Consider the following 27,937-nt stretch of genomic DNA (forward strand, 5'->3'; position numbering starts at 1 on the left):
TCATGGATATTTATCAAATATTTATAAAGCAACATTCTGGAGCAGATTTTGCCCTCGACCTCTGAGTAGAAGGTGGTCTGTTCCCCTGACAGGCCCAGGGTTGCCCTCACTTCCAGAGGTGAGCAGGGGTTGGTGGGATCCCCCGGCAGGAGTGTGACCCCAACACCTGACAGAATGTTGCAGCCACGTGACCCCCACGCCTCTTATTATCCTGATGGTCTATGCTGGGAAATGAAAAAACAAAAGCTGAAGTCAAACGCTGAAGGCCACAGACGTGAGTTTAGAAGCGTCTCACTGAGGCTGGAGAAGAGAAACTCTTACCGGCTCAACTAAGCAGCTCTCATTAATAATTGTTGTGATATCGCGGTCGTTGCGTGCCAAGTACGTAAGAAACTCTTCCTGTCGTGCAGGAGCAGATGCAAAGGTGCCGATCCTACGAGATCCTTTTATGTTTGGAGAACACTTCTGGCTCTGACTCCATCAGACTCAATCAGCGTTTAATCCCACATCAAAAACACACTCGTCTTGGCCAAAAATAACATTTTCAGAAGTGAATAGAGAACACGTCGCCAGAAGCGACTCCTTCCCTCTGCTCCTGCGCTAATGAACAAATTGATAAGAACTTCTACTCACCTACTTGGCTCGCGTCTCAGTAGGACACGAAGGCTCCGGGACAGCATCAATATTTAAGGGAAACCCTCAGTGATTCCTGGTGAAATGACTGCCGGGCAGAGCATCTGTCTCCTGCCGAAGGTCCCAGCCAATCTTCTAAACTATGATTAAAGAAAAGTTTTGGATTATTTAAACATGCCGCGTCCTGTGGGTTCTTCTCTCGGTGCCACTGAAGACCTCTGTGATTACGGTTCCGTGCCAGGGCCGCTCCTCTCCCTTTGGATCTATTAGTTTGAAACGGTTTGGGTGATGACTCTTTGAAAGTGGCGGTCATTCTGGGATGCCGTGTTCCGAACGCAACAAAGACCTCTCTTTTATGCTGAAACGCTAATTAAAATGGTTACCCCCTTCCCTGGGCAGCCCAGGGAAAGACTTGCTAGCAATTTGGCAGATAATCAAATTGCATTTTAAATGGAGTTTAAAGATGACTGGGGTCTGCTGGCGGAGACACAGTGGCACGAATGACAGCGGAATAAGCTGTAATGTGCAGGGAGGTGGTGATTTATCCGAAGCGACGCGTGTTTCCACGTTTAAATAAACGCTTCAAAATAAAGTTTGTTCTGAACATTTCTGTTTTCCTTTTAATTACAATTTCCTTCTCTCTGTTTCTGAGCGTGTCCCGCCGATCTCGCTTTTTAACGTGAAACTCTAATCCGAGGCGACGGGTTCACGGTTCTCCTACCTTGGAAACACAAATTCTACACTTTCATCGCGACAGAAACGGCAAACTGGCCGGAAAATGTTGTCAACAGTGATGTTTGTCTGCAGAAAACTGTGCGCTTAGAAGCCGTCCCGGCACATTCGCTCGACATCATTAAGTTCGCGCCACATTCCGGAACATATTAGTGACGTCCCGTTAGCAGAAAACAGAAAAGTGACAGAAAAATGTGGGGAACATGCCTGGATTGGTTATTGCTCAGATGACTCTGGGACTCTTGTGAGTGACTGAACTGGATCAGCACACAAACACTGCTGGTCCACACTGTTGACTCACACTTTGTCTTAGAACAGCATCATTACGAACATTTGACATTTTACACTCTTGTCCATTTGCAGAAAGACATATGATAGACTTAACTATTAACAAATAGTACTCATTAACAAATATTTCATTTAGAAAATGTAATGTGTATTTATCAGAACTGGAATAAAAAGTGTAAAAAATATATATATATTAATAATGGAAACCATATTTAGTAATATAATACATATTTTAAGTTAAATTGTGAAAACATTTAGCTTTTAATTTACATTAATTAATTTACATTGAATTAATCAAATTGAATCCCTTTTTTGTTCAACGTCAGCTGGTTAAGGAATAAATGTCATCACATTAAAAGTTGTCAATTATTATATACTATAGCTTTGATCGTGTAGTAAAGATGGGATACATTTGTGAGAGCAAGAGAGAATCGTGCACATATATTTGAAATAGTAAGATCTCTGGTAGTTAAGCTGGTAGAACATTGAGTCATAACTACTTATCAGGACAAAAACATCTTCTGATTTACCAGCTGTATCTACATCTCATATGAACAAATACAAACCTCAATGATTTGTTTATTTTGGTGTGAGCTTTAAGCCTTTAATGCAAATGTATAAAATCCAACACAAAACACATCTGCCTCACAAAGAACCTCTGAAGTGTAACTTGAGCCTCAGATTTCTGTTGTTGATCCTTTAATAAGACATTTGACTATGAAATATGCCAACGCTTGGTCCAATTTAAACACATGATTGAGTATGTGTGTGTTTTGTATTTAATATAAGGTTGTCTGTTTAAAAAACTACATTCTTAATCGGGATTTTTATTCTTGCTCCGGACACGCATCCAAGCAATATTGGTTGTATTTGCTCAGTTTCCGCTGAAATCCTCTGAAAACAACACAGTAACTGGATGAGTTGTCAACAGTGTTTCACAGTGGACGGCTAAAGAGGGATTTAATTGATAAGTGTTTGACTGATTAGAAGGTGGAAGTCAATATTTGGTTGAAACTTCATTTCCCCTCTAAACAACCGAGGATGTCTGAGATTCATGGCTCGACACACAACGATGACAAAACACATATTTACTCTCGCGTCTCTGCTGACTTGAAGATGCGACACTGTTTGCTGCGCAGTAAATAATATCCATGGATGCAGTATTTGCTCAGAGAAACCAGAGGAAATTGCTCAAACCTGAAGACTTTGCAGAGAGTTGCAGGAAAACCTCTCATCACAGACGTGGCTCCTCTGGTCAGACCCCCTGTGGTGCCAGTGACTCATAAAAAGGCACATTTATTAGAATAAACTTCAGCCTCATACACACTGCCTTCTTTTTATGGAACTACAGACATTATCTTTTTAATAAAAAATCCCTACTTGGTGAAAGTTTAATTAATAAGGGGCTGCGCGGGAATGGGCAGGGGAGTTAGGTCTTTAAGGGCGACTTATTTTTTCATCTGGACTATCCTCAAAAAAACTGTCAATTAGTCTGTTAAGCTGGAGAGACAAAAAAAAAAACGTCATTAGTTCTGGCAAAAAGAATAATAGGTCTTAAAGGTTTGTGCTGTCGTGGAGGTAGAGAAGTTAGTCTAAAGATTTTCATTTCTTTTCTGCAATTATCAGAGTTTGAAGAAGCTTTTTTCAGAAGACGAGGAAAATCTCTCTTTTACAGAACCAACAATTTGAACCTCTCAACTCAGAAGGATACAACTTAAAGCAGCTCTGGGTAGTTTTGTGTACCTTAACATTTTTGTACTAGATTTACGGTATAAAAAGAAAGTTAAAGTTATGTTATTTACAAACAAAAACAAAGTTAAAGTTATGTTATTTACAAACACAAACAAAAACAAAGTTAAAATGATGTTATTTGAAAACGAAAACAAAGTTAAAGTTTCAAAGCTGTTTCACTGTTTCAAAGCCGTCATATCATATTTCATTCTCCACAATATGATTCATTACCGCATCAGTTTCATCCTTCATTCATCAATAAAAGTCTGGAAACAGAACATTCATCAACTGCTACAAACATGGCAACTTTTACCACGTTTAGCAAGCGCTCATGGGAAATGTAGTCTCCCGTCTAAACACTACCACTTTTGTCCACTGGCGTCACTCGACTAAAAATCACATAGATCTGCTTTAAGTGATTGACTGATGTTGATAATCGAATCATTGTTTTCTTTTCTTTTTTTGTCAAAAATCCCAGCTCTGCTTAAAGTTTGGCAATTGTATTATTATTTTAGTATTTTATTGTTTCCTGTTAAATGTGTAACTTTTCAAGCGTTTATTTCCAAGTAAAAACATCAAAGTGGTCAAGAGTCTGTGGTTAAAACTAAAGACTGGTTGTGACTGAAACTATGTTGAACCTTTGGTGACACTAGTTAAACGCTGAACTTGCATAACATAACTTCAAGTTTTTATTGTAACCTTTGCCCTGGTTGTTTTTGTTTTCATCCTCAGTCGTTGATTTCCATAATTAACAAGCGTCATTGCTGAATTTCTTTCTTTCTCACAAGATTCTTCACAGAACTTTCAAACATTTATGGTAAAAAGTTTCACCCTGAGGTGATCAAATGTGTTTTTTATTCGCGGTCAGAGCAGGAGGCACCAGGCGTGGAGCCTAAAAACCGTCACCGGTGCCACACACAACAGGAGATTGCTTTCGCATCACTGTGTAAGTGGTAGTAAATGATTGGTTACAGGAGATTCTCCAATAAATTAATTGTTTCCACTTCATGGTTAAGTATGTGCTACTCTTCCAAATCGAGTGCTGGTACTTGGTTATTACACTTTAATAGCTCGCTTGCCAAACTAACGATATATTACTCCATGTGCTGCCTCAGATCAGAGAAGATGAATTGGCTATTAATTAGAGTTGCACTGAGAGGGCACAGGGGAGAGACTACTCATAGCCCTGCAATCACTGTCGACCGGGCCCTGTTCTGACGTGGACAGCCGGGGCAGGACCGGGTCACCCCGCCTTATCAATAACACCTCAGGAAGTGGGCGACGGTGCCGACGTCGAACGTCCGTCTTGTCGTGTGAGAACAACTTCAAGAAGTTTCAAGTGTTGAAACGTGTCTTGCAGGTATCGGTCGCCACGGTTACACACTTGAGTGTTGATGGAGACACAGTTAGTGGAGCTGCTCCTCCTACTGGTCAGTTATGATGTTATCGTTGAAACAAAGTCCTTTGAACCAACATTATGGTCTTTTATGTTCAACGTGTCAGCTTTGGTTCTAGGTTGACTGTGAATGTCCATTTGGTTCCTCAGTCACTTGGACTTTTATTACCTTTACCTGTTTGTATTCTTCAAATATTTGATCAACACTTCAACCATTGTTTCCACCAGTCGTTGGGAAAGATCCGGTGACCATTTCAAGAGTGAACTTACGGCCATTAAAGTGACGTCCGTCTTCACACGAGAACCATAAGCTGAAGTGAATCATAGGACGGAGTGTTTGGCTCGACCTTAACAAAAGCCTGACGCCCAGAGGACTTTGAAATGCAAAGTTATGGAGGAAATATTTGACGATGGCGGATGATTTGTGGAGAATATTATTGTTTGGCTGGCTTTTCTTGTGCCGCCTCTGAATTAGCCCTTTTATCACAATTAATTAAGCTTTCCTATACGAGATGTTCCATCTTGAGCTCATCCTCGCAGGATAAATAAGTCAAGGCTGTAGGATATATGTCCTTTTATTGGCGGACTTGATCTCACAAGCATCTGTAGTAAGGGCAAGCTGTCTCTGCGGTGCGACTTAGTGGAAGAGCCTTTGCCATCATTCACTTTGAATGCTTCTTTTATGACTCGTTTTGTTAAAAACCTCTTTTTTTAATGCAAGCTATCAGGAGTTATGGCCTGTCTATGCAAATGAGATATTTTTGACACTGTGTTATTCACGTCATCATCTTTTTAAACACTAAAAGGCCATAAATATTCGCTCTGACAGGCTGCTCCGAAATTGCCTCTAAATATTATTAAATGTTTTAACAAGTTCCCAGTAAATATGTGTTAAATGCTCGAACGATGGGCAGGAAGAAAAATGACTTTGCATCAACTTATTAGAGGCTATAAAACTGGCAGTGATTTATCACCGATGTGGAGCAACTCGGGCCATCTTTTTTGTTTTGCTTATTCTCTTCACTTGCTTTGTCCTGATGTGTGCAATAAAGATGGCAGGCGCTGTTAAAAGCCTGCAGTTTCACAAGTCGTGAAAATGGGAGTAGCTGATATCGTCATACCGGTGGTCGTCACCGAGACGAGCGCGATATATGGCTGTTTAAAATTTGAAAGCTCCTCATAGACCTTTACCTTTTTGGAGTTAAATTTTGTGTGTGGCTGCCGTACTTTACGGACAAATTCATCATGAAATCCACTGGAATTCTGCTCTTTGATTTATTTGCTCACATATCTCAGAGCGACTGTTATTATGTGTTGTAGGTAAGAATGGAAGACACAGGTTTAGATCCATCACAATGATGTGATTTGTTTTTTAAATGGTTTCAAAATGATTCCAAATGATTTACACCAGTGATGCTAAAGATTCTCTCGCCTCGTCACTACACCACCTTGTCTCATAATGGACTGCTGTACACGTCGTCATTACACACATTACAAAAACATGTTTGTACGGAAATCATGTTATTTTATGATTATATAAGGTAAAGGTGCTATTTTAAAATTGTCAGCTTCCAAAGAGCAAAACAAGACGGTAGTCTGTATTTAGCGTATTCAGGGCAACTATATGGTCTCTCCAAAGATTTTTCTTACTGTAAAAATACACTGGTGTTTTTTATACTTCTTTGTTGGTTCGTAATTTTTATTTTTCTAAACTTTTCTTGCCCATTTTAATTCACAAAGGCCATACAGAATATTTTTGGAACCACTCAGAATATCGGACTATTCAAAGTATACCCGTGTTCTCTCTCTGCCGATTTATATTTCAAGTCCAAAATGAAAATGTCTTTGTTTTACACTATTTTCTACTTTTACACCTAATTGACGCGATTAGATATTTCAATATCTGTCGGTGACTTTTGTCTTTCATGCATTTACTGACGACAGTCAGACGGTCACGGGCCGTAAAAGCGACACAGCCTTTGCTGTTTTGGTTCAAAGCCACTTCAGTCTGCCACAAATCTCAGCGCTGTCTGTGCTCATCACTGGTGGACTGGTTAGTGTGACGTGACGGCTGCCATGTCAGCACATCTCTGTTCTCCCTCTCCAGAGCCCGAGCTGAGTTTTCCCTGGGGTTGGCAGAAAACGAGTGCCCCCTCGTCTGACTGGCTGTAACCTTGCCACGAGCTCCAGTGTGTGTTTGTTCTTTTTTTTTTTAGACTCTAAAGACTTGAACAACAATGACTCAAAGCAGGCCTCGTGCACCTCGGGGAAGATACAGTGCAAATAAAAATAACAAGTGGATGTTTGACTGCAGTCAGATGTGCGAGGGGCACTTCGGCACCGGGCTAAGAGCCCGAACAGATTCTTGCCTACTTTGCTTTGAATAGGGAGTGTTTTGTTGAGGATGTGCTGAGAGGCACTGAAGATCATCTCCACAGAAATGGTCGTCCTTACGTCCAGAAGGGCTGCTTGTCCTCGTCTTCTTCAAAACCTCACTCTTCAGCTTTGTGCTGATGTATTTTCTGCGGTTCCTCCTTTGTGTTCTGGTTCCTCTAAATAATTGATTTGGCTGACACCACCATCTGGTGCTGTAACATGTTTGTCTTGGAGCACGCTGAGAAATGCGAGACCTAGATGGGATCATTTCTGCATGTTTACAAGGGAGACCCTCTTCAAACAATGCCCGTTTTCTGTTTTTCTATTCTTAGCATCCCACCGTTGACGCAACTTGCTGCAAGTCAACGAAGACCTGTTGTGTCATGGGCTGGAGTAAATGGGATTGTTAACCTTCGGCGCGTGGCTGCACGCTACACAACGCGTAATTAGCCTTGAATGCAAAGATGCTCGCCAACCGTCCCTTCATTTTGGGAAGCTGCCGGGGCCACTGAGCAAGACGCCAGAAGGGCCACGGTAAAATGGGGTCCTGATCTTCTTTGAAATGCCACAATTAATTGCAAAGCATTGTCCCCAATGCACGGATGATTAAATATGCTCCTAAACTGCCCTGATTTGTGGGGGCACCTTGCCTATTTTATTTGCCACTGTTAACATTTTCATCCTTGCATTATGCATGGCGCTGTGGGCCAGGGAAGTGCTGCAAACAAATGGCTCGAGGGATCGGCGTAAACACAGTGAGCCGTGAGGGCGAGAAGACTCACAGTTCAGCAGCTTTTTTTCTTTCTTTTTCTAGCGACCAACACGACAGCAGGACCTGATGTCAGGTTCAGGCTCCGGAACGCTCCTGCTGTACATTAGCAGATGAAGAACGTAAAGACACGTTGATGTTTCATAATAATAATCAAAAACGAAGACATGTCGGATGCAATCTTTCTGTCGGGCTAATTGAATACGATCCGTGTGTCTCCAGCATGTATAGGCTGAGGTCACTTTCACTAGTTGGTCCTGACAGCAGAAGCCATGTGGTGCCGATTCCTTTGTGTTTAGGGACTTTGGCTCCTCATTGCAATAATCAGTGACTGATGGAAGCCCTAGTGTTTCATGAAGGCACGCCAGATCACATGTGCTGCCGTTTGAACATGAAACACAAGAGAAGAAATAGGAGTTTTCACATTAGAGACGTATTAAGTCTCTGATGAGGATACAGTAGATCTAAGATCCGAGCCGTTAGAAGTGCATCGCTGCACACGTGCCGACCTGTCAGCTGTCACGCCGTCGGACCGGAGACTTGGACCTGGCAGGTCTCCGCCCTCTCGCCCTGACAGAGCAAACAGGCAACCATGTGTGGACAGCTCCGTGTACACGCGTGTTGCTCTTGATTGAGCTTTAATTCCAAATGCATAAACATGTTTCTGTGAAGCGAGCGTCCTGTGATCAAACCAAAGACAACAGAGGAGAAAAAAAAAACCAGCTGCATCTGTTTCAAAGAATTCTTTCTTTGTGCAAACTTGGACCTGATGGACTTTTTACATTTAACATGTGCGACTGCATGTGCAGGATAAACTCAGTCTTCACACGGATAATACGTCGTTTTAAACTCTTTTGCACATGGAGAGATGCTCCGAGGGCATCATGTGACACTTCATGTGATACATCATGTGACACATCATGCGATTAATCATGCGATGCGTCATGTGACACGTCATGTGTCATGTGATGTGTCATGTGATGCGTCATGTGATAAGTCATGTGATAAGTCATGTGACTAATCATGCGATGTGTCATGTGACACGTCATGTGATGTGTCATGTGACACGTCATGTGATGCGTGATGTGATGCGTGATGTGACACGTCATGTGATAAGTCATGTGACACGTCATGTGATATGTCATGTGATGCATACGGGGGTTCCATCATGCGACTTATCATGCGACATGTCATGCTTCCATACGATGTTACATATATATACTATATACAATAAATGTATACATCATTCATGAAAAATTATGTACAATCATCACATAATTGGTTATTTTATATTAAGGAGAAATCCCAAGATGGTTATTGAATGAAAAATATTTTAGGCTCTGAAAACAAAAAGACATTTTTCTCTTTTCAATACATGTTGCAGGGTTAAAAAACAAACCCCGCCCAAAAAATAGGTTTTCCAAAATGTTATTTCCGTAGATTTGCATTGTTATAAGGTTAACTCAAGCAGTACTTTATTCTTTTGTCAGTCGACAGTTTTATTTAGTTTGAGACTGGATGAGATGATCGTGTCTCTTATTTAATGAGATAATAATGCTTTGAAACTCTGAAAGATTCTGGTTCACTTTATAATCACACGCATGATAAAAATGTCTGGATTTTTGCATTATGATTAACATACATTTAATTATTTGTGATTTCACAAAAAAACAATAGGGGAACTCCACTGTATTTTAATGTTTTGTTTTTAGAAACCTGCTGGACATGTTTACTGAGGCATGTTTTTTTAATTTAAAATTGAATCCGTGACGTACACAGACCTTTGCAGGTGATTTCACAGCATTAATACTGATCATGTATTCTTTTTCAAACTTCAATCGCCTCAAACATGATTTTTGACACAAATTTCAATCGTCATTCATTCCATCAGATCATCAAAGCCACGATTGATCAAGTTTGAAATCATCGTTTCTTCAAGAAGGTCACATGATAATTGTTTGACGAACGGGTCATGAACCGAACCAGCAGACGAACTGAGAGTCCGGGCTTTAATTGTGTGTGAAAGAGTGTGTGTCGTCTTCACGTGTGTGTCAGCAGCAGACATGTGTAGACGCCTCTCGTCTCGTTGTGTAACTGATGGACCCGGCGCAGGAAAGTTTGTGACCTTTTGAGACGTTATTATTTTTTCATGAATAACTGTTTACTCTGAACATTAAACACGTTTCCCGTCGACGCTCAGTCATCGCATCCGTTCACATCACCTGACGAAGTGAAGCCGTCGCCGGGCGCTGAACGTCTCTTTTACTGGTCCAGTTCATTAGACCACCTCGAGCATGAGCCGCGACCTTTGCCTGGTGATTGTCGTCCTGCTCCAGCAGATCGTGAACACGTGGACGACCGCGTCACTTTCATGCTGCTTTCATTTGCCTTTAAAAGAGGAATAAAGTGAAACGTATTCCTTCACCGAGGAGGTGGAACCGAAGGCTCGCTGACGCCGAAGCAAAATTGCGCTCAGATAAGAAAACTAGTAAATCATCATTTTAATTAACATTTACTCATTAATTCCATGAATAAATGTCTCCTCGTTTAATTAACTCGACACCTGTTTTTAAGAGCATTTTCTCTGCATCACTTTTATTTGTTCTTACAGTTGAAAGTTGATCGTGTTGGATGAAGTTCACGCTCAGGTTACAGCCCTTCAAAGAAATGTATCAAGTGACTAAAACAAAGAGAAAGAAGACATTCCTGCTTCTTTCTTGCTTCCTTCTTCAGCAACATTTTATTCCTGGTCTCTACAGATCTGAAGCACTGGTAACATGACGGGCCTGAAGGGATCGAGAGCAAACTTTAATCGTGCTTTCAATGAGCATTTATGCAACAGTTCCTTGACATCGAGCCAAATAACTTCAGGCTGAACTAGTGAGACTTTCTTCACTTGTGAACGACACGTTTATCAAGACGTGTTCGTTTGATTCAACTTTATCTCTCGTTATTTCTTACTACTTTCTCAAAGTGGAACTAATGTGTGTGTGTGTGTGTGTGTTGTTGTGATGTGTGACTCTATTGTATCATCAGTGTGTGTGTGTGTGTGTGTGTGTGTGTTACTCTATTGTATCATCAGTGTGTGTGTGTTGTTGTGATGTGTGACTCTATTGTATCATCAGTGTGTGTTGTTGTGATGTGTGACTCTATTGTATCATCAGTGTGTGTGTGTTGTTGTGATGTGTGACTCTATTGTTTCATCAGTGTGTGTGTTGTGATGTGTGACTCTATTGTATCATCAGTGTGTGTGTTGTTGTGATGTGTGACTCTATTGTATCATCAGTGTGTGTGTTGTTGTGATGTGTGACTCTATTGTATCATCAGTGTGTGTGTGTTCTTGTGATGTGTGACTCTATTGTATCCTCAGTGTGTGTGTGTGTTTGTGTGTGTTACTCTATTGTATCATCAGTGTGTGTGTGTGTTGTTGTGATGTGTGACTCTATTGTATCATCAGTGTGTGTGTGTGTTGTTGTGATGTGTGACTCTATTGTATCATCAGTGTGTGTGTGTGTTGTTGTGATGTGTGACTCTATTGTATCATCATGTTTGTACAAAACTCTCTTTTCATTGAAATATTGACATTAGAAAATGATCTTAAGCTCCGCCCACTGAAAACACCTTGTTTTTCTGGGGATGAAATCTTGTTGATCATAACCACACCCACTCTGCTGTGATTGATCAAGCATGGAGGTTTGTCACAGCACGTCATCAATCGTCTCCACCTCCAAAGGACTCGTTGTATAAACAAAGCATGATTACAGCTTGAAGCCATTATTACGTCATAATGGACTCTCGTAACCTCTCGTTCGTCCAGATTTCAGAGCGACTTTCTAAAGTAATAAGTGTTTTTTCTCGTAGTGGCGACACACGCGGTCTCTCTGCGAGGGTCACAAAGTGAAGTTAAATGTAGTTTTAAACAAACAAGCATTACAAGACCAAAAAGATCAGTCAAGAGCCATTTAAAAGCAGTATTTCCTGTAACCTACCAAGTTTCTTTCCTTTAGTTGTTTATTAACCCAGTCATTCTCTTTAGCTGTGTTTGTGTGAATCACACTGTGACTTATGGTAGGTTTGACATCATTTAACGTCACAGAGAAAACGAACGAATGTGAAGGAAATGGTTAAAAAGCGTCCACTGACATCTGCCCCACAGCCCCGGGTGAAAACACACATAACAAGGCAACAAATGCTGATCGGGGGCTTCTCTGCGGCAAAATAAAATATGGCTCAAGTTTTCATTAAGGTGCTATTGATTAGCTTTTCCTGGCAATGAATTATGGTAGACATTAAATAAAAGGGAAAATATTTTTATGACTTTGCTGAGGCTGTGCCAGAAGCTCCGTTCGCTCCTCGTGTTCTCGTCGCTACAGGAATTTTCTATTTGAGCTTTTGTGGAGAAAAAAACCAAGATTTTTGTCTCGTTGACATTAAATCTCAGACATGTTTGTTACTTACCTCGTGTGTATCAAAAGAAAAGCAACAGTCATGGATCTTCAGATGTACTTCAACATATTCATGTATCTTTACATTTATCCACAGTTTTACATCTGCTGCACTTTATCGTTTACCATCGTTTACTTCTGCACATGATCTTCAGGGAGTGTCTTTTACCGTTGAATCAACTCACGAAGGTTGAATGAACTTAAAGTTGCTGGATTGATTCCAGACCTGAGCCGAACCTTCAAAGTGACGAGTGATCAAGTGAGGACAGATTCAAAGTTATCAACTTTAAATAGATGAGCGAACCACTCCTAACATATATGACATTTTTGTGTGAACGTGGATAAATTATAATAATAATACTTATAATAAATGCACAAAAGGGACAGTTGTATCAACTATATCAAGAAACAAATGAGTTTTATATTTAAATACTATTTATTATATCACACTTCTGAATAAAGGATCTAAATGGCTGTTTGTCACTCGATAAATGTATATTTTACTGAAAACTTTACTGAAAAATATGTGAAATGGTGTTTGATATTTTTAATAATCAGTCAAACCTTAATTGTATTTCTCACATGTATCTAAATTCATAACATTCTTCTTTCTTGGTTTGGAATCCTTTTGTGTGTCGTTGACGTCAATACAATGACATTAGCTTCACTTGGCAAAGTGTGATCTTTACTTTGGGATCCACTCGTGTCACGATTAAAACATTTGAAACACTTTTAAAACAAACACATTTATTTGTAATTTGGCATCAAACGTATCAAAAATGACACAATGAACCCATTTTTTCCAACAGTCTCAGTTTTTACATGTTGGTCATGTTGTATTTCTTGAGTGAGTTCTTGTTTAAAATGTTGTTTTCAGGGAAATGTCATTATTTCTTCAGTAACTGGACCGACATGGACAGAATGTGTATGGAATATAAAACTAATAAAACAAGTGCGTCAGCCACACCTGCACACACACACACACACACGCACACAGCAGTATTTGTTCCCTTTTGTGCCATAAATGTGACGTACGACATTAATTGACGGCTAAGGATTTCCAAAATGTCACACATCAAAAGCATAACGTTGTCTTTCTTTTGTCGTTTTCAAGATGTGATCAAACTTGTTACTCAGGATGGAAAAAAAAACAACCTAAAACATAATTCAACTTATTTGACCTGTTGAGGACGAGAGTCTGTTTATTTGGTTAACGCCCATGAAATGTTTGTCAAAACTGCTTTCATATGAGACGCCACAACAACATCAGATATGTTGTAAAAGTTAGAGCAGCATGACTGTGTTTGAGTTGACTTGACTAGTTTAAATCATCCTTTACTATTGGTAGTACATATATATGGATAAATATATATCTATATCTATATATACTCCTAATTAAAATCTATTCCTCAAAGACAAGTACAGACACTTTATTCAGTTCATTCTTTTTATTAAGCTCCTTTTTTATATATGTTATTTTCTTCAGTCAACAACTTTTGTTGATCACAGGTTTTAACAGAATGTCCTCAATCAATCAACCAAGTCAAGTCAAGTTCTTTTATTGTCAAATATGCATCTATTAACACATAAATGAAATTCTCTGGGAAAACCGAAGTCATGGGCGTCACCTCAGGACGTGTGTAGTCGCGGATACATTTTCAGCAGATAATTGATAGAAAATATTTGAGAGTGACAGCTCGCTATAAAGAAGAGCCACGACTGCTGCCCTCGCTCAGACCGGAGGCTCCAGGTGTTTGTCCTCAGATCTTTCCACGAGTCGAATGGAAAAGTGCCGTCTTCTTTTTTACATCCCATAATATGCCTTATAGGAGTCAGCGCCGCGGAGAAGCCCAAAGATGACGTTTATTAGCGTTTCTCCTCTTCTTCGGGCATAGCTTCTGGTTTACGTTTTCAGGTAATTACAGCATCGTGCTCACCCGAGTGGCACAAATTGGCACTTTGAGGCGAAGAATCCGTTGGCTGGACGCCCATCGAGTCCTGCCCAGGCTGGACATGATGATGAACACACACATGCCAGTAAAAGCCACCTCCAGCATGCGTCAACATCCTTGTATAAGTTTAATGTAGGAATAAAAACATAGCTTCCTTTACATAAAACACACAAACATGTTGTTTAATTTCCTATGATTCCTCCCTCTGGGGTTTTATACCGAGTCTTAAAGGTGAACCTCCGATTTACGGGCCTTGCCAGTTGAAAAGTTTGAGCTACAAAGGTGTGCAATTATTGTGAGATTTTTTATAGTTTCCAGAGAATTACTCACAGCAGCAGTGGAGGTGAGAGCCAACCTCAAACGACACGTACACGACTACACAACAATCCTGAGCCACTAATGCTCCGAATCACAAACTTTTGACAGAAGGAATGCGAAGAATGAAAGTGGTTATTATTAAGTAAGATTTATTGACGAGGCGTTTGAAACACCTGCCACGCCCTGGTGATACCGCCGAGGATTGTCACAGAAGTCGTGATGACGATCCTCGTAGAATAACTTCCATGAAATCACTCAAAAGTGACAAATGACAAAAGTACATTTTAATGAACAAAGTATTAAACCATTTGAGATACTTTTGTTGTTGCGTTAACTCATAGACGGACAAGATGGTGCTGCTCATCATCTGATGTACAATAAGAACATCTTCACTCCTCATAACATTCTTCTGTCCTCCTCCGACTGTCTCGCTTTTTCCAGAATATCCAGGACGACTGTGTCAGTTTCAAGTGTAATCTCTCAATAGAAACCTTGATCTATGCCGCAGTCGTGCAGTTTTCTTCTATTGTGTGAGCCAGTAATCGATGTGTGCTGCGAATGTATTGTGTTTACAGTGTGATCATGTAGAGGAAAAATAACAATAAGTAATCTGGTGTCATTTAGCTGTTCTATGCAAAGTTAATGTAATCCTCTAATGTTTAGTGTAGTGCATCAATCATGCAAAAATCTATTGTTGCATTAGCCTTGAAAGAACAATAATAATAAAAATGCTATAATGGTTTCAGCTTCCTTTCCATAAATCATACTTTCAGGCCGGGGAGGGGTGATCTTAACTTGCCATTTCAGCTCATCTGAGGGGTTCCAGGGATGCTGCATACTGATAAGATATCGAACAACAACCACGCTCGCCATTGGTCAACCTGAAGTGCCGTGAAATACTGCGCCGGAGTTGACCCGACACCTTCCTCATTGACATAAAGCCGGTCCGTGTTCAACAGCCACTCTCCAGCAGTCTGTAAATCAACAGTAAATGCATGAAAACGGTGCCGAGCCCAGGATTTATCGGAGCATAGCAAATCCTTTTAAACAAATATTAGAATAAGACCCAAAACAGCTGCCGCGTCATTTTACGGCTCCGTGTTTATTTCAGCATCCTGTTTTGACAGCTCGTCTCTTATTTACGTCTTTTTTTGATTAACAACGCAGCTCTCCATCAAGACTGGACGCACCAGATGTGGAGAGACTCGTGAAATACTGGTCTCTCGTCAGAACCGTCGTATATCTGCAGAAACAATTCAACTTTAGTGAGTGAGTGACTAACTAATGGTTATTAGTAAAGATGTTTCCAGACCAGGGTCACAAAGAACTTTAACCATCAAAACAATACACAGTTAAAATATAAACTTTAAAAGATCAACACAAGACAAACACAGGAGTCTCAGAGAATCAAGGAAAAGTATCAACAAATCAAAATATCTTCAGATGTCAAATATTGTTGGTATCTTTTCTTTTGCTCTTTGATAGATCATACTTTTGCTCAAGTATTTTTACATGCTTTTCTGTAGCTTCTTAGCTTAACGTCACAAATGCCCAAATTCTTCAAGAATCAATTTGTCTCGATGAGTGATTTATCATCGTCTTTACGCTTCTTTCTCCGGCGTTTCTTTCTTACATGATCCTGATCTTTTTGGTCTGTTATAAGTCGTCTTTATTATTGATTTCGTATTGAAATATGGTATTTTAGTCTTAATAATATCATAGTATAATCATCAGCATTTGTAGGAAAACACTATATGTGAGTAAACTAAGATATGATCTTATCAAATCAATGCATATATTTCTAATTAATCAGAATAATGGATTTTGTTCCAGCTGCAAATGAACCATACGTTTATAAAGCACGTGTTTTATTGTTTGTTTTTAATCATTCCCGCCAAGATGTCGCCAACGGCCACAAGATCTCTGCGGCGAAAGTACGACATGTAGAATAAATGTAACACATCTAGTACACACACGGACACGTGTGCGTTGGAGTGTGTTCCAGAGAAGCAACATCACTCGGATGTGATTGAGCTTCTACAGCTTCAACCTGGGACTTCCACGAGAGTCTTGCCTGAAGAGGCTTCTCAATTTCACAGAGAAGCTCCTCGTGGGCAGCGGGTGGAGGAGATAATGGTCCAGGAACCCAAGGATGAATAAACAGTAGTGTTTGGGACGAGCGTTCATTTTGAAGTTAAACTGAACAGAGCAACAAAACAAATCATTTTTGGGAAGAATACATGTATTTTAATGGCCTCCAGCAAAACTAATTAAAGACGACACCTTATTTACATAAATAAGCATTAGAATTAGCATGCGTGCACCGGGGAATAGAGTCGCCAGAGAAAGCAATATTTTGCAGTCTGCTAATTTCATTTTATCCAGGATTTAAGCTTAATAAAGATTCATTTTGGAGGCGGGGGGGAAATAATCAAAGGGTAGAATGTGAACTATCTCCAAAGATGCAGCAGCTTCTATTCAAAGGCCGCTCTCGCAGTCACCAGATGACTCCTAATCTGGAGTGGCACTTCCTGGCCCGGCTCCAGCGCCAACTCCTTGAAAGGTAAAGAGAAAAAAAACCCGGAGCTCAATTTATTAGTATGCAGTTCTGGCATCGGGGGGAGAATTAATGGCGCTGACTGATAATGACTGTAATCGTGGCACAAATGGGGTGTTGAAATAGCAAACAACGGGCACAAGGCATGTAATGGGGATTTTATTAATTACCAGAGGTCTCTAGCATGAGCAGTCTGCAGGATTTACTGTGGCCATGCCAGCCGGTCGAGGAGGGGTCGCGTGATCTTGACGGGGAAGAGGTCGCGGAGAGACTCGGTGACTGGCGGCAACTTACGTGACCCCAGATCTCACCGTCCTCGATCACATCTTCTCTTATTGTGAAATGAAAAGTTTTCTATTTTCTTCTGCCCTGAGATATTCGGCTCAAACTCACGAGAAGTGATGACTTGACATGAATCAAGTCAAAGTGACGGAAGCAAAGATCAAGCTCAGTTCAGCCTTTTTTTTTTTCCTTTGTCTCAACTGAAGCCATAAAGTAAACACAGTTGCTGAAAGAAGCTTTATCTCTCGTCGCTAATAGAAAAAGAAATCAACATATGGCAGCACTGTCAGGTAGGATGGCTCGTTCACACATCAACTCATCAACAAGAGAGGATTGATTAAAGGTCCTTTTTATTACTCACCGCATCCTTAATGGACGCGAGACTTTCAAAATGGAAGAAACAATTAGAGTTTTACTGCTTTGTGGGCACTACTGATTTATATAAATCACTGCACGGGTGTAAATTCTCCAATAAAAGACCGAACCACTCCCAGCATACATAATCAACATGTCCGCAGTTGCTACACACACACACTCACACACACACACACACACACACACACTGGCACTCTCACACGTGGCTTTAACTGAAGAATACAAGAGTCACTTGGTCAGAAGTTATTTCTAGTTTGTCAGCTTTGAGCTTCACGTTCAAGTGAAGCAAACTAAAAAAAAAATAATCCAAAAACGCATCTTAACGTCAACAATCTTCTCTGAGACGACGTCACTGATCAAGAAGTTTGTCTTGAGAGCCAGTTACGCTCTGGTCGTGTTCTTCATGATCCTGTGTCCTCGTGTATGATTCTCTGCAGGAGTTCCTCTCAGGTCAGAAATCTTTTGTTGCTCTGGCCACGAGTTTTCGTTTGAAGACAAGATACACTGATATTTCCCCTTCGTTGGAGGACGATAGCAACAGTAAAGAGACCTAAAGGATTGAGGCCAGAGGCGTTTATAGGAAGTGTAATCATGGATGTTTGCTGGCAGGAGTGGCATAGCGTGACTAAGAGGTGTGTGTGTGGATCATATAGTGCGTTTGTCTCGCTCTCTGCTTCAGGGCATCAGCAACGGATGCATGGAAAAGATCAACTTTTAATTTGTGGATCTTGTTTTTCTTTTTTTTTACATAGACGTGTTTGATTTGCAGTGGAAAAGAAGCCGGAAATATTTTTGTATAAATCTCAATCAAGATCCGTTGAACAAGTTCATCTGCTTCTCTTGAAATGACACCAGATCGAGTCTCAGTCTTTAATATTGAGCGGAAACAAGAACCGAATCTCAAACTGGTTCACATCACAGCCATTAAAGCAAAGGTTTTGAGTATTTTCAGACGAATATAACAACATATTTCTGTCCTTTTGGTCTGATATGTGGTATAGTCGTGCTGTAGATGAGACACTTGAGGATGAAAAGTAACGCATCTCCATCACTTACGGTGTTTACAATATTCAAGTAACTCTGATCCTCGTCCCGATAAACAAATCAAATGCTTGAGGCGTTTGTTTGAACTGTCAAAGCGTTCCAGCTGTGAATGCCGTTTATATCACCAGTATCAAAATATGCTCTTTTTTTCTCTCCTTCCCTCTTTCGCATGTTCTGACAAGGTTTCACGAGTCGCGTGGCTCCGGCTCGTGTTTATAGCCCAACTGTATACTTTGCTTGTTCCAATTTGTTTTTCCAACACAAGCTGCAGTTTTTACCTTCGACCTCCAGTCGCCTCAGGTGTGTTAAGTTATAGTTTGATCAGGTAACAATCACACCTGCTGGACGTGTACGTGAACAAAAGCTGGTTTTGATCCTTAGATTTTGTTGTTGTTGTTTCTTCACCTCAGGTTCCTGGGTGTGTGTGCATTCTTCTACTTGTCGTCGTGATCTCATGTGTGAAAAATGTATTGAAAAACATTCATGCCTTAACTTATCAAAACCTGTTTTTGACAATCCATCCACATTTTTCCACTTTTTTTTTCTTCCAAACGTGGCCATCTCAACGCTGGCGTGTTCTCTTCTGTTTGTTTTTCTCGTCTCTGAGGTGAGAAACTCAAGTTGGCAGCATTCCTTGGCAGTGACACAAGTATCGTCTTATAATGCTCACTTTTTTTAACACCCGACAAAGAGAACAAAAAACCTGCGCCAGGTGTTTGCTTTAGATATTTAAACATGTCTTCTTCTATGAGAGAACGAGGCAAACCTTCGCTTACCTTTAGAAGTTGAATATGTAGCACACAAGTGTTTATTCATGTTTAAACAGTTGTATCTTCAGAATATGAAACTTTCTTTAAATTCAAAGTCGTTTTTTTCACTGTTAGTTTTAACAGTGATGAGGACACGTTACCTTCACCGAACCATCCTCAGCTTCTGCGCTGCACTCGCTGAACTCTTAGAAACAGGTTATTAAAATAAATAAATATTTTTTCTTTCATTTTGCCTCGTGGGCAGAAAACTGCACTTAACCGGACTTTCCACATTTTTCACAAATAAACGTTTATTCTCAACATGAGAATCACCAACTTCTGACTGAGTCTCAGATGAAAGTTTCTCCACGGTGAGTGGAGTCAATCCCAGCTACTCGGGGCGACAGTCCGGGGACGTAATACAGTAGACTCATTCTTAATCCCTTTATGGACAGTTTAGGATAATTTATTAACAAAATATTAGGAATTCTGGTTTCCTCCCCGAAATTAGCTGAGGGAAACTAATGCAAGGAAACGGGAATCAAACCAGCAACCTTCTGTTCCACCTGCCTGCTCCGAACACACCTCGATGTCTGTAACAAAAGCAGCTCCAGCTTCTGAAGGTTTTAGTCGATATCGCCTCATCTGGCCGAGATTATGATCCGTCGACTCGCCTGCACAACAGACATCCGAGCGTTGAATAATTGTGAGTCACCAGAGGAAGCGAGTCCCCGGGGTCCGGGAGAGGAGATCCCCCCGCGTTCCACGGGAGTCTCAGACAGGAGTGTCGCCTCACCTGGTCCAGTGTTTACCTCAGATGGTGGGATTACAGGCAGCCGTGTGGAAGCTATGATTCTAATCCGTCATACCTTCTCTTGGCGCTCAGACACTCGTGTGCCGGCGAGCGACGTCCTGCAGGAGTGAAGACGAGTGTTGGACGACGCTGGTCGTCTCCGTCCCAACACTATGAACGAACATCAAACTCACGTCGTGTTGATCTAAAGATCGAGCTGCGTGTCCGGACGAGACGCAACATATTTCTATGTTTCTTAAACATTTTCCTCTCCATAAACGACAGCAGTTGTTTCTGTCTCTCCCCCTGACTCTGCCAGAGGTGAGCGGTCAGCGTCTGCAGGAAGGTCACCTCATGGATGAATGAAGACAATAAGCTGCGTAACAATAATATTTGGAGCCACCTTGAGAGTTGAATCTTTACCTTGTTTGTCTCGACACACATCGCTGTTTCCACTGGAAGCCCTTTTTATTTATATATTTATATTTATGTGCCTTTAATTAAGCCACACTCATTAGTGACATAATTGGAAACGTAATTAGCAATAGTAATAATTACTGCATTCAATAGTGTTTCTCCTTAGTTATCTGGCTCATTTAAACGGGTAATTAGCCGTCTTGAGAATTTTATACTTCCTGTTCCCACTGGTTTTTGTCACATATTTCTCTATCGGCAGATTCAATCAAAAATTCATCTGGTATAATGAGAAAGTTCCGGAGACATTTTTGAAAGCAGCTTCTTATTTCACCGTCATGGACAACAATGAAACGATAATCCAATCAAAGTTGAATTAAAGCTTTTATTTACATTTATCTTTAGCGTAGAATCTTTTCAAGTTTGTCATTAAACGTGTTTCTCTTGCAGAGGTCGGACGGTGACGCGAGGATCGAGCGAAGGCGATGATGAGGATCCACTTGTCCAGAGAAAGGTAAGACATTTACCTGCAGGCAGGAGGCGATAAACGGGTCACATGACGTGGATAAATGATCACATGACGTGGATAATGTGCTCATTAAAGTGTTCACGTGACAATAATAACATGACATCACGTCAATGATCATAAGACGTGGAAGACATCGTTAAGAATAGATCAACAAAATGCATCAATTAAAATGTTAATCTCATTAAATATCTCGTTTGATCATCTTAAAAATGCTGGTTTCAGATCAAACATTGATGGAATAAGATGGAAACATAGCTCACTACGATTGTACGATATGATGTTTATAAAAGAAAAACAGTGTCTGGTTGTATTAACCATGAGGTTTAGTATGAAAGTATTTAAGCTAAATATCTCTGTTACAAGGAAATTAATGGGAAAAAAAAGGCTGGATTTTTTAATGTTCATTGACTTTTCTAAACAAACATTTAAATATGACACTAAATACTTAATTTGATCAGATCCAGTCAAAGCGCCACATGTGTCCAGGTCAGCACTTGTTTCCAGGTTAGTTTAATCCTACAATGATTTATTCATTCATTCGTTCCTAGAAAAGCTTCTATAGTAGAGCCCGGAAGGTTCTGTCAGCATCAGAATGTGCAGCATCTCACTTTCATGTTGGAAGTTGCTTCTCTTCTTTTCCTACAACAACTTAATTGTGTGAAACATGCGCCACAAGCACGCACGAGTCATGATACCCCGAGGCCTGGATTAATTAAGCAATGAAGACCCAGGAGCGCCAGCGTTCAGCAGGTGCCTGTTTGTCTTGGTCTGGGAGTTGTTTTTGGCAGTGGTGCACTTGCTCATTAAAAGTCTGTAATTAAGTTACATTTTGACTTTATTTATTCCTTCATTCGGCGGCGTTTGGGATTAACCGTAGCGAGGTCGAGTGAGCTCTTGAAGCTTCTCCTCCGACAGGTCGTTGACTTGTTTTGTCGTTCCTGAAAGATCCTGATTTTGTTAATCCAACACAAGCTGATTTACACAATCCCACCTCCAGGCCTTGTGTATCTCAGCAGCAGAATAAACACTCTGCCTTCCTGCTGTTTGAGCGTGACTCCCTCCCGGCGTCGAGCCTGGCAGCGCCGGGCGACAGGATGAAGCCACTACAGTGACTGGGACTCACCTGCCAATAAAGGGGGGCGGGCTTCACGGCGGGGGCTTCAGGGGAGGCCGATCACAGCCGGGGAGAGACTCCTCGTCTGCAGGCGCTCGGCCTGAACAGTCTCCACCACAGCGGCGGCTTCTGCCAAAAACTATCTGGAGCTTACTAAGTGGCCTGTGGAGGGTTTGACCGGGCAGGAAATTGAGGTCAATTACATTATGAAACTGGGTTTGTGGCTGTTACTCGTAGGATTTGCAACTAAAATAATACAAACGGGAATCATTACCTTCACACTATTTTTACATTTATGGTATTAGAATCCAATGGTTTTCCCTTCTGTACCATAACACTCCAGAGTCTCGTGGAGTAGTACTTGTAGCTTTTTTGAGTATTACTCCAAGTAATACTTCAGAACTTTGTGAAGTTATCCTTCGCGTAGTAATACGAATAATAGTTTCATGGAGTTGTAGTTTGACGCTTTGCATAGTAATACTTTAACGCTTCGCAGAGTAATACTTTAACCCTTCATAGTTAAATACTTCAGAGTTTCATGGAGTTAAAATCTGATGCTTTGCAGAGTAATACTTTTACTCTTCATAGTTTAATACTCCAGAGTTTTATGGAGTAATACTTTCACGCTTTGCAGAGTAATACTTGAACCCTTCATAGTTAAATACTTCAGAGTTTCATGGAGTTAAAATCTGATGCTTTGCAGAGTAATACTTTTACTCTTCATAGTTTAATACTTCGGAGTTTCATGGAGTGATAGTCTGACGCTTCGCAGAATAATACTTTCACGCTTTGCAGAGTAATACAAGGAGCATCAAGGAGTAACACTGCAGAGTAAGTAGTAACTTGAAGTGGTACCAAAACATTTTGACTGATTTTTGAGCACTTTGTCCACATAAAATTGGTTGATGGTCAGAAAGTACTACCAGAATTCATACATAAGGTGTGAGTTTTATTAAGAGTCACACTGTCAGTTGTTTAGGTTGATTATAGTTTATTTCACCCTCAGTCGACACATGTTAGTCGTCACTGAGCTGCTCTCAATAAAGTCATTAAAATGATATATTTTAATATTTTACCTTCGGTGATTTAATTCTAACTCTTTTAAAATGGTCAAATAATTCTGCAGATATAACTTTGTTGGAGAGGTTTATTCTCTCCAGCCTGCCGTGCAAATCTCTTCACTTTCCTTCTTCCCCCACAGTTTCCCCGGGGACGCCTCCTTCGACGTGTTGTAATAAGGGGAGCTGATATAATGAAGGTCATTGTAATCAGAGCTAATGTGCCAAGGAGTCAAGACACAGTAGCTTTATTTGCCAGCAAGACCCGGCATTTGGCGCCCTTGGGGATCAGTCTGATAGTGTTATCTTTTCTAACCTGACTCTCATACATGGCTTGCTCTGCTGTTCGTGTCAGGAACAGTGTTGAACTTCTCTCCCTGTGATCCATGTGCGGCTGGAGCTTCCATATGAGGCGTTCATGGTCTTCTCTCTCACAGTCACTCCAAACACTTGAGCAGGAAACATTTTTCTTGTCATAGAAACGCTGCCGTCTGATGAGGACCAGACTGGAAGTGATGACCTCTAAATCTAATCCTGTCCCTCGGGATATGCAAATGTCCTTCAGTCAAATTTCATTTGCTTTTGTCACTTCCTGCCTCACGGCGCTTTGGAACTGTAGGTAAATGAAAGGTACTGGAGTGTTTACAACACAAAGTGCACTTTTTAAACCTATAAATCAGTTTCTTCAACCACCGATCGATCCTTGAGGCTTTAATACTCGGCCGCACCCGATAAACTTATATCATTATTGTCGATTATTTATTCTTAAAGTGTGTTTATTTTAAAGACAAACCAACAAATTTTTGAGGTAACATTCACTTGTGACTTTTGCCGAGTCAGGACACTTGTGGTGACGTGTTTCAAAACATAATTCTGTATTTTTTTCATGCTCTTAACATTTGTTTTTTGTTCAACTTTTAATCTTTTCATCTTGAGTCTGGAAATAATTCATTAATCTCTATTGGAGTTGTGTTGAGGACCACGATAGCAGTAGGCCGCGACGCAGACGTGGACTTTTCTATTAATAGTTTAATTGAATCATTGTCTGAGCCATTATATGATGAAGTTAATAAATAAAACCCTTTTCAAATGATCCCGATTTCCAGCACTTTTTAACATTTTCATCGTGTCGTCCATCACAACAAAGAGTTGTGTCGACGTCACACAGCGATGAGTCCAAAAGTTCTCCGGCTGCAGTTTCTCTCCTAAACAAATTTTTCATCTTTGAAAATTGAGCAGAGGCGTCTTGATGACCCGCATGTGGGTTCACAGTTAATATAAAATCAGTAACCAAATTAATCTTGTCGTTGGGATCCCAGCAGGGCCAGGAAGGTGATTACCATTTCCCATTTTTTTCCACACTTGGCTTTCAGCTGCTTTCTGAGCGAAACATCAAAGACCTTTTTGTTTTTTTCTATTCAGCCGAGCATATCCAGGAAAAAGCGTCTACCCATATCTAACCCCATGCAAGTCCCCCGGTCCTATCATTCAAACTTCCAAGCCTCTCTTTGTGGCTTCCTAGAGGACCGCGGTGAAATGATCTCTTTTGTTTCGCATCATTAGTTCCATCTGTTGTGCGAGCGGGCCTGTCTGTTCCGGAGCATGGCAACGTGATGGTCGCCAGGGGCGATTGGAGACGCCAGCGTCCCGGCGGCGAGTGCCTCGACCTCCGCCTCTACTGTCGGCGGGTCCGTGATCCGGCGACACCTCCACCGGCTCGTCGGTTTTAACTTATTCATTGATACTTCGGGGAGATGCCGGAGCACTCTCGCGCTCTGCATGCACGCAATACACTCAATTTAGTTCCAATTTAGAAAGGACTCGACTGGCGTCACTACATGTTTCCTCTATAATTGCAGTACTTATAGTTGGACTGTGTAATCCACGGCCTGTATGTTGTGCTCAGCAATTGAATGCAAATCAGCTGCTGGTCACGTCCGTCCTACACTGTACGCCGCGTCCAAAAATAGTAGTTAATGTGTTTTTTTTCTTTGCTGTTGAAAGTAAATGGCTTGCCAAACAGATGTAGCATTTTCTCTCAACAAGGAAATATATTATTCATGATTTACATGAATGATAAATCTCAGAAAGTCTTAGTGCTGATAGGCATACACAATTTAACATCTGTCTTCTTCGGAATAATTAATCGTAACGGCGAACACTTGGGATTTTTCCTTCTCACTTTACTTAATCTAATTACTTGTTTTGGAGCAAAGACGGCTTTGAATGATAAACACGGATTGTGCTTAAAAGCGAAGACGCCGGACGATGTCGCGGCCGCACCGTGTCCGATGAACGCGGCCTTACCTTCCTAATTACGATTCGTAATTCTCAGATGAATATTTCCATAATGTCTCCCGAGTGGATTGCTTTGGCCTTCTCGCCGTGCTGGGAATGTACAGCACAAGGGCATCCGTGTGCATGTCAATGTGGAGATCAGCAGATCATTTTCATCCAAGATGGAGCCATCAAAGGTCAGAGCCATTCAGATGACCTAACCTTGCAATGGAACACCTGGGTGTAAAAGTGGACTCATCCTATCTGCCAGGATGGGTGTAATGTAGCTCTAATGTATAAAGTGCAGGAATAAAAGAAGAGTTATAGGCGCAGGGAGGAGGTTCAGTGTGAGACCAGAGCAACTGTAACTCTATCGGCAGCAGAAGCTCTGTTGCTATCACCAGAGGTGACAGGCTGTTGCCAAAGTGCTGTATTTGTTGGAACCATTATGAAATAAAGAGCGCAGAAAAGGGCAATACTCGGTTTGAATTGATTCTCGGAAAAGTCCAGAAGTGAATCCGCTTTCATTGTGATGGTATTACTGTGCACCAAATGTGTTGTGTCAGTTTCACCTGGCCATTACTTTGCTCCATTAGGACAAAAGCCTGCGATTTTATTTTTGCTCGGTCTATTTTCTGTGATAAAATGAAAATCTGAGATGCTTATTAAGTCTTGAGTGACACCCAAAGCCGAGAGCCAACAGGAAAATAAGTCATGTGGGATCTGGTTTCAGTTCATTTTTGCTCAATTCCCATCTCCTGATCAAATACTGCACTTTCCAGTTGCAGCTTAATGGAAGTGTCAAGTTCACCGAAGCCCTGGCTCTTCCTCTCACTCCATTACCGGATAACTGCTCGGATTCTGGCACTTATTTACCCAGTGCATTACAGCCTCTGTTGAGGCGGCTTTATTAATTCCACTTCATACATCAACAAGTCCTAACTGTCTTGTCTCTGCGACTGTAATTTAACTTCATGAACTGCACGTCGTGCGGGTCAAACACGAGCCGTGTTGAACGTAGAGCAAACAACCTTTCAATAAGTCAACCTCAGCTGCCAGGATCTCTCCTGCTGGGCTTCCCTGCTTCCTGTTGCAAAGCTTCTCCCCGGAGACCAGCGCTCGCCGCAGGCTTTATTTAAACTTATTGGGGACATATTGCTTTTTTTTCTGCCAGTGGTCTATGAAGCTTTCAAGAGAATCACACATGAGACTCATTATATCTGGCTTTTTGATTTTTTTTTTCCCCCTCTCTCTCTCCGAGGCCCACATGGTGCAAAGATGGGCCACACAAACTGGTCTGGATCTGGCGATGAAAGGCCTTGATGGAGCGCACACTCTCCAGAACCTTCAGCTGATTGACTCCCACACAACGAAGTTTTAATATCGGCAGCCACAACATAAAGATGACTTTTCACTTCTGACGCACGTGTCGCAGTTAAACTCCGGTAGCTGGAGCTGCCACGTCTCATAAAACACTCGTCAGATCATATTTTTGGAGCTACTTCACACCTGAGCTCAGCCTCAGACCTGATGGAACAAATGTTCTCCTCATGGTTGTCCACAGGAGAAGCTGCTCTTGTGTTTGTGTCGATCATAGATTTAATATCTCTGATCACGCACCTCAAGTTTTCAGGTACATTTGACTTTTCTTGCTACATCCTCGTGGGGTCGGGTCGCGGGGGCAGCAGCAGGAGCCCAGACTTTTCTCTAACCAGCTACAGTCTTCAACTTCGTGCGACCCAGAGGAGTTCCCGGGTCATCTGAGGGTCACAGTCTTTTCTATCTCCTACCAATGGAACATGTCCTGAACATAAACAACTTCATTGACACCTCGACTGACGCCTCTCACGGCCAGTGGTTCTACTCTGAGCCTCTCCTGGATGACCAGCTCTCTGCTCTAAGAAAGAGTCATTTCAAGCATCTTGTTCCATTGGATGATTCCCCTCCACTCTTGAGGTTTATGGTCGTCAATGATCAGTACCTGGAGATTTGGCCTAACTCTCTGTTCACTCATCCACCTGTCAATCTCTCGCTCCATTCTTCCCTCGCTCGTGAACACGACCCAGAGATACTTGAACTCAGCATCTAACCCCCAAACTAAGAGG

At 41.3% G+C, this 27,937-nt stretch overlaps 1 protein-coding gene across 2 annotated transcripts in view; it reads left to right on the forward strand.

Annotated features, from left to right (window-relative positions):
- The window catches only part of casz1 (castor zinc finger 1), a 160,889-nt gene that overhangs the window by 10,183 nt on the left and 122,769 nt on the right, over positions 1-27,937 (forward strand). For both annotated transcript variants that reach the window (XM_087782334.1, XM_087782335.1), the window contains one exon: positions 21,305-21,368. The gene's annotated coding sequence lies outside the window, so the exon portion shown is untranslated. The remainder of the gene's footprint in view (positions 1-21,304; positions 21,369-27,937) is intronic.

Source organism: Callionymus lyra, chromosome 19, assembly GCF_982586985.1.
Source record: "Callionymus lyra chromosome 19, fCalLyr1.hap1.1, whole genome shotgun sequence".
Classification (NCBI taxonomy): domain Eukaryota; kingdom Metazoa; phylum Chordata; class Actinopteri; order Syngnathiformes; family Callionymidae; genus Callionymus; species Callionymus lyra.